General features: G+C 48.4%; 1 pseudogene; it reads right to left on the bottom strand.

Annotated features, from left to right (window-relative positions):
• Nucleotides 1-315: 315 nt before the first annotated feature.
• Nucleotides 316-5,288, bottom strand: LOC116657635 (annotated as a pseudogene).
• Between the last annotated feature and the right edge of the window lie 2,245 nt (nucleotides 5,289-7,533).

Here is a 7,533-nt window from a genome sequence, read left to right on the forward strand (position 1 = left end):
TGACCACTGAGCTCACAGAGTTCACTGCCCACACCCCCATTCTACAGATGAGGAAACAGAGACCAAGCGGTGAAGCAGCCTTGGCCAAGGTCACGCCGCTCCTTAATGGTGGCCTGTATCGGGCATGCCAAGTGACGAGCTGCAGTGAAGGGCCTGAGAGGGGGCTCTGGGGCCAGACAGCTTGGGTTCAAGTCCCAGCTCTGCCATTTACTAGCTGTGTGATTAATGACTGTGCCTTCCAGTAAAGTGCCACCTCATTGGGTTGTCGTGAACATAGAGTTCCTGGAACAGCAGGACAGAGTTCTGTAAGGGTTTGCTGTTGCTTTGGTTACTATTATTACCACCAAGTGAACCCTGAAATGAAGAACAAAGACAGCAAGAATTTTTATTTTAAAGGATTTTAAAATCCGATCATGAATGTTTGATTTCATCTATTCAAGTTTGCATTTGACCCTTATTAACAGCTACACAATGGGTGACCTTTGAGGCAATGTTGCTTCATGTCTTTAATTCTCACTAATGACACAGGCTACTCAACAGGAAGCAGTTTTTTTCAAGGAAGAGGGACAAAAAGTTAGCAATATCTCGGTACCTCTCGGTCCCCAGTGAGTTGGTTTGACCTGTCAACCCAACTTTGGGGAAGTGCCCGCTCCCCCTGGGCTCGCTGCGCTGCCCCGCGGCCTACAGGGGGCGCTGTTCCCCCACACGAGCCCAGTCTCTTGGTTCATATCTTTGCTTCAGATCCCTCAAGGACTGCCCATGCCCCAGGGCCCCATCTGCCCCACCAGCCTCACCTGCTGGACTCCAGGACACAACCCTGTGTCTCAACCATCCTCTGCTCCTATGCCCGCCCCACTACTCTTCACTTTGTCCTTCAAGTGTGGGCTTCTGTGGCTCGCCACCCAGCAGGGGTCTCCCCATCCTCCACCTCGGGTAACTGCATCGTCCTGCAAAGTGCCTAGCGAACCCGTGTGGAGGCAGGAAGAATACAGAACAACAGGTGCTCAGAGGGGCTGCCTTTCCCACTGCAGGGGCCCTGGAGAGATTTCTCCCAGGCTGGTTATTCACAGGCGCTGAAGCTGTGGAATCTCGATCTCACCAATTTAAATGGTATCATCACTAATTACAAAAGCAATCTATTTTTCAGTAGCAAAAGCAGAAAAGACTTTGTGCTCCACACCTCCAACTTTCTTCCTCTGCCTTCAGAGGTGATTCTCACTCTCTGGGCAAGGGTAGAAAGCAACACACAGAATATTACTTTTCAATGTTTTTTTCCCACTCTGAAGATTGCTTTCCCAGAACCGATGAAGGCTAGGATGGTTTGGCTTCCCTGGACTGAGGAATCAGAGGCGCAGGGGGGAGGGGGTTGGGGAGATAATTCAGCATTATTGAACAAAACAGAGATATTAAAAGGTTCTACTCTAAACAGAAAGGAAGCAGGATGCTATAGAAATGGGAAAACCATAGTTGGAAATGCAATAACGAGTTACAAGAGAATAAACATGAAGATGTAAAAAAGAAAAAGTACATCAAAATACAAAAAGGTGGGAATGGGAGATAGTAGCAAGAAAAGATAGATTTTTTTCTCTTTTTTCTTTTTCTCATTATTCTTAGGATGTGTTGGAGCCTACGTGATTATCAGTCTAAAGGAAATAGATACAGTAATGGGTTGATATACTTGAAAAATAAGGTAACCCCAAATCGAAAGCATACAATAGAGTCGCAAAAAAACAAAACCCATAAAGAAACAAACTCAAAATGGCTTAAAGACTTAAACATTAGACAAGACGCTATAAACCTCTCAGAAGAAAACATAGGCAAAACATTATTTGACATACATCTCAGGAAGTTTTCATAGGGCAATCCACCCAAGCAAGAGAAATAAAAGCCAAAATAAACAAATGGGACCTAATTACACCTATCAGCTTTTTCACAGCAATAGAAACCGTAAACAAAACAAAAATACAACCTATGGAATGGGAGAAAATATTTGCAAAAGATGAGTCTGAACATGGCTTAACTTCTAGACTATATAAATAGTTCATACAACTTAAAAAAATAAACATCCCAGTCCAAAAATGGGCAGAACAACTAAACAAGCAATTCTCCAATGAAGATATACAAATGGCCAATAGGCATATAAAAAAAGGCTCAATATCGCTAATTATCATAGAAATGCAAATCAAAACTATAATGTTATCATCTCACACTAGTTAGAATTGCCACCATTCAAAAATCCACAAACCATAAATACTGGAGAGCCTGTGGAGAAAAGGGAACTCTCCTACCTTTTTGGTGGGAAAGTAGTTTGGTGCAGCCACTGTGGAAAACAGTATGCAGATTCCTCAAAAGACTAAAAAAAGACTTATCATTTGATCCAGCAATCCCACTCCTGGGCATATATCCAGAGGGAACCTTAATTCCAAAATATACCTGCACCCCAATGATCACAGCAGCATTGTTTAAAATGGCCAAGACATAGAAGCAACCTAATCGCCCACTGACAGATGACTGGATAAAGATGTAGTATTTAGATATAAAAGAATATTACTCAGTCATAATAAAGAAGGAAATAATGCCATTTACATCAACATGGATGGACCTGGAGATTATCACACTAAAGTGAAATAACTCAGACAGAGGAAGACAAGTATTATATGATATCACTTGTATGTGGAATTTTTAAAAATGGTACAAATGAACTTATTTACAAAACAAAAACACACTCACAGACTTAGAAAACAAACTTAGGAGTTTGGGATTAACAATTACAAACTACTATATGTAAAACAGACAAACAACAAGGATTCACTGTAGAACACAGGGGAAAATATTCTGTATCTTGCAACCTATAATGGAAAAGAACCTGAAAAAGAATAGACTATGTATATGTGCAAATGAATCTCTATGCTGTATACCTGAAACTAAGAAAACAGCTGTATATGTGAAACTAACAAAACATTGTAAATCAACCACATTTCAATTAAAAAAAAGATAAGCTCTAAATAGCTTTATTCAAAGAAAATCTTCAACCCTTTCCTCTTACAGAAAGTAAAATGGGAAGCTTGAGCAGGACCAAATTATACTGAATGAGAGGTTACATACCTTCTCCAGCACGTGGCCCTTGCTTACACACACATCGTGTTTTCCTTCAGGTAAGAATGGCCCTTACTGCCCAGGGAGCAAGTCCTGCTGGGACAAGGCCTCTGTGGCAGTGGCCTCCTTGTCACCACTCCATCTCACCAGGAGACCAGGGTTTTCAGAGGGGAGGGAACACAGAGCTCATACACTTCAGATCTATTTCCTGAGAAAAACTATGGAAAGACCAAATTCACCTGCAGTGCGGGAAACATGAGCAGGGCCCCTAAGCAGACCGACAAGCCCGAAGTAAGGCGGCCCGATGTTCACATCGGGACCAGAACAACAACCGTCTGGCCCCAGTTAAACGATCACCATCTCACCTGCAATGAACTGTTCGTACTCAGTGTCAGGGATCTTTCTGTTGAGACTTGAGAGATCAAAAAGTCAGACCAGGGAATCAGGACCTGGTGGATGTCCAGGCTCTGCCAATGGTAGAGGTGGCCCCAAGGGGGTAGCACCAGCACCGACTCCTCCATTTTCAGCAGGGTCTTCAGGAAGAAGGCGATGTGGATACAGAAGCCCCTAAGGAGGCTGAAGCCCTCTGGAGGGTTGACGTCACACAGAAGGTACCTTGCAGGGAGCAAAGGAGATCGGGTCTTCAGGACCAGGCCTCTGCACAGGAATCCAGGCTTAGATATAACAGATACAACGGGAATCCCTGCACAGCACATGGCCTAGACTCAAGGAACGTTCAGCAGCTTCTGGTTTGTATAGTGGAGGCACTGCCCACCCATCTCCATGTGGCCAATTACTTCGAGTCCAGGAGCACATGCAGAAGACATCTTGGCATCTGTCTAATAATGCTAAGCACCTGACTAGTACCTGAGCACCTGTTCTCCAGGGGCTCTCAAGCTTCTTGTTCTACAGACCCCTGTACACTCTTAATTATTGAGGACTCCAAAAGGCTGCTGTTTATGTGGGTTAAATCTATCAATAGTTCCTGTGTTAGACGTTAAATTAGAACTTTAAAAAATGCTATGAGTTCACTTAAAAATAATAACCTACTACATGTTACCATTAATACTCTTAAGCAAAAAATAAGTATATTTTTCTAAAGAAAAATCATTAATGAGAAGAATAGCAGTGATTTTAATTTCTCCAAATCTCTTTTGGACTAGTGAGAGCTGAATTCTATCTGCCTTTATATTCCCTGTTTTGTGGTATCACAGACCAGGTTTTCCCTGGAAAACCCCACAGGAAACTCGGGAGTGCAAGAGTGTGCAAAAGGAATGTGACATACCGGCAGTTTCTACGAAAATAGTCTTGCATCTCAGGGTCCTCAGACACACTTTGATAACTGCTGCCCTACCCTAGGCGAGACCCTCCTACACAAGAGCCAGGCAAGTGTCCTGGCTTCTTTAATGAGTTACCGCAGCCACACCCCTCCCTTCTCTGTGTTAATGTTTCCCACGACCTACATTACTGCAGTTGAGGTAATCCTCAACTGGGGCCTCTAATCCCAGAAGACTGCCAACCTTGAGAGGGAGGGACCATCTACCATCCCTACACCCCGCACAGTCTATTTTGAGTCAAGCCCTAGATAACTGCTAATCGGCACTGACCCTTGTCTTATTCCTGAAGTTTATCGAAGGAGCCAACATCGGGATGGAACTGAAATTTCCCTGCAGATAAACAAGGCTGATAAACCACCCCATTCCAACATCTGATTCTGGGGCTTTTCAAAACCGATGTAAGTCCCCTCTTCATAAAAGACGGGTCCTCCGCCTGCCCTTCCTGGGGGTTCTGTGAGGCCTCGGCCACCCAGGGCTACCCGGACTCGCGGTCCCAGCCCCAGCACCCGACGGGGAGGAAAGCCCGAGGCTGTGCCCCAGCCCTGTTCCCCCCGCCCCAACCCGCTTCCGGGACCACAGCCCCTCCCCGGATGCCACACTAACCCGGATCCCACCCCGGTCCATGTCCACTGGCCCCGCCAACGGCACGGCCGTACGTTTACCGTCTGTGGGACGCCGCCCCAGACAGGATGTCGGCCGCCGACTGACCAGGCCAGAACTAGTCGCCCGGCCGAGCAAGCCGCCATCCCCAGCAGCAAGCACCGCCATGGTCCCGGGCAGCTGCACACTTCCGGAGCCCGCTACCCGCCCCAGAAGCGCACGCCGGCCCGCGCAGATCGTGGCGCCTGTAACCATGGCAACTCCTCGGGGCCCTCCCCTAGCGCCTGCGTCTGCGTCCTCCCGAGGCTAGATGTGCGAGGGCAGAACTTGCGGAGCCAATGGGAGCCAGGGCGCGGCCACGACGGGGACTGGGGGAGGCTTATCGGGCAGCTGGGCGGGGCAGCGGGGCGGGGGCACCCTCACCTGTCCGTATGCGGGGCTCAGCCTGAGCTCCGCGGCCTTCATTTGCACCGGACGTGGACCCAGGCTGCCGGTGGGCAAGATAGAGGACTGAGCCCAGGCACGCATGGCTGGCCAGGTAGGGCACCTGAAGTGCAGATCCGCCAGGCCCGCTGTCGGACTTGAAATCGCGCTGCTGGGCAGTTTCCAAGAAGACGGGATCTATCCCAAGAGGGGATGTAGGGCAGGGGTGCCAGATGCCTGGTTGGGTGCGGTCTTACAGGAGAGACACAGTGAGAGGGTGTAGAGCAGCCCCTTGTTGGCGGGGCTAGGAATTTGGGGTATGGTGTGGGGATGGTGTGTACCATGCTCTGTGGTCTCCCCAAGAACTCTCACCCCCAAGCAAGGGACCCTGCTCCCTCCACCCTTCACTGCATCCCCACCCTTCCCCAGCACCACTGCCCCTGCCCCAGAGTGTCCCATGACCTCTCCCCACACCGGGCACTGTCCCTGTTACAGGTACTGAGCTCCTGGTGGTTCCAGCCCGAGGGTGGGGGCTTTATCTGACCTGTTAGGATGCCTGGAGCCTTTTTATGAAACCTCAGACCATAATGCAGGTGTGCACAAAGGCCCCTCAAACAGGATTCCCTGCATGGCCGTCCCCACCACACACCCACAGTGCAGCTGCCACACCAGGCCAAGCCTGCCTGAGGGCCGCTGGTCCCTCTCCTCCTGTCCCTGGTCAAGAGTGCACCGCCCAAACTGCTGGGTATTTAGGGGGCCTTAGATGAGCAGCTGGTATTTTCGTGGGCAAATATTTGCTCTTTTGGGAAGATTTGAGTGCAAAGGGATGTAGGGTATGCTTTTTCTGTTGCCCTGGAAATGGTGACTAGGATGCAAACTTAAGTCAAAGCAGTTTTTAGAGAGAGCCGCAAAATATCTAACCCAAAGATAACTGTTCCCCAACAAAGGCAACACAACCTGGCGGGTGGGGACCTGGCCTCTCTTTCTGGAGGTTGGGGTTTGCACCTTCCAGCTGTGACAGAGCCCGAAACAGCTCTGAACACGCTCCAACAGGCTTTTCCAGCACAAACTGCCTTTATTTTGAATCTGGGTGAAGGAACCAGCTGAGGAAACCTGGGTAAATCTCCCTGGGTGTAACCATGCCATTTATGCTGAATGAAAGAGCGGCTCTCCACATGCTAACATCTTAGAACTGAATGTGTGTCGAAGCCTTCATGCATGTAGCGTGTTAGGAAGCAGCGTTTCATGGTGAGGGGAACTATATAACTTACAGGTGTATGGGGAAGCCCTGAATCCAACAGGCTTTTCTTGCGCAAACTGCCTTTATTTCGAAATTGGCTGTTGCTGAGAAATCTTGGTAAGCGTTCCTAGGTGTGACCATAGCCCATTATGCTGGATGAAAGAGCGGCTCTACACCTGTTCACATCTCAGGAATGAATGTGTGTCGAAGCCGTCATTCACGTAGCGTGTTGGGAACACAGTTTCGTGGTGAGAAGAACTATGTAAATTACATGTCTATGATGAAGCACTCGCTCAAACTGGGTATTCCAGCGCATACTGCCTTTATTTCGAAACTGGCTTCTCAGAAGACCTGTGGTCTCCACTACAGGTCTGTCTCCAAGCCCAGGGCCAGCATGGTGACTCTGCTCCCCCTGTCTATTCTGGGAGGTCTAGGTGTCCTCCATGGCCCTTCCACCATTGTTTCTTTTGGAAACACCCCCCAGATGAAATGGGCCTTAGAACAGGAGAGCTGGTTGCCAGCAGCCACTGCCCAGTGTGTGGCTCCTGGGAGGGCCATCTCCTCTCCGTAGGGCTCTGATCTCCCCTCCCCTCTCCCTCAGACCCACCCCTCTCCTTCTGCAGTTCTTGATTGATCCCTGGATAATTGTCCATACCAGGAATGACCTGGGAGAGGTTTTATGAGACTTTAATGGGGAAAAAAAAGAAATCTTTAGACAAATTACTGAAAGTAACTTCCAGCTTTCACGGGAAAGCCCTCTTTCCAATGTTTAAGGCTAGTTGACAGGGTGTCAAGTTGCCTAACCACTCACATCTGAGCAAGTGCTACCTCTCTCTC

The sequence above is a fragment of the Camelus ferus genome, chromosome 18, assembly GCF_009834535.1.
Source record: "Camelus ferus isolate YT-003-E chromosome 18, BCGSAC_Cfer_1.0, whole genome shotgun sequence".
Classification (NCBI taxonomy): domain Eukaryota; kingdom Metazoa; phylum Chordata; class Mammalia; order Artiodactyla; family Camelidae; genus Camelus; species Camelus ferus.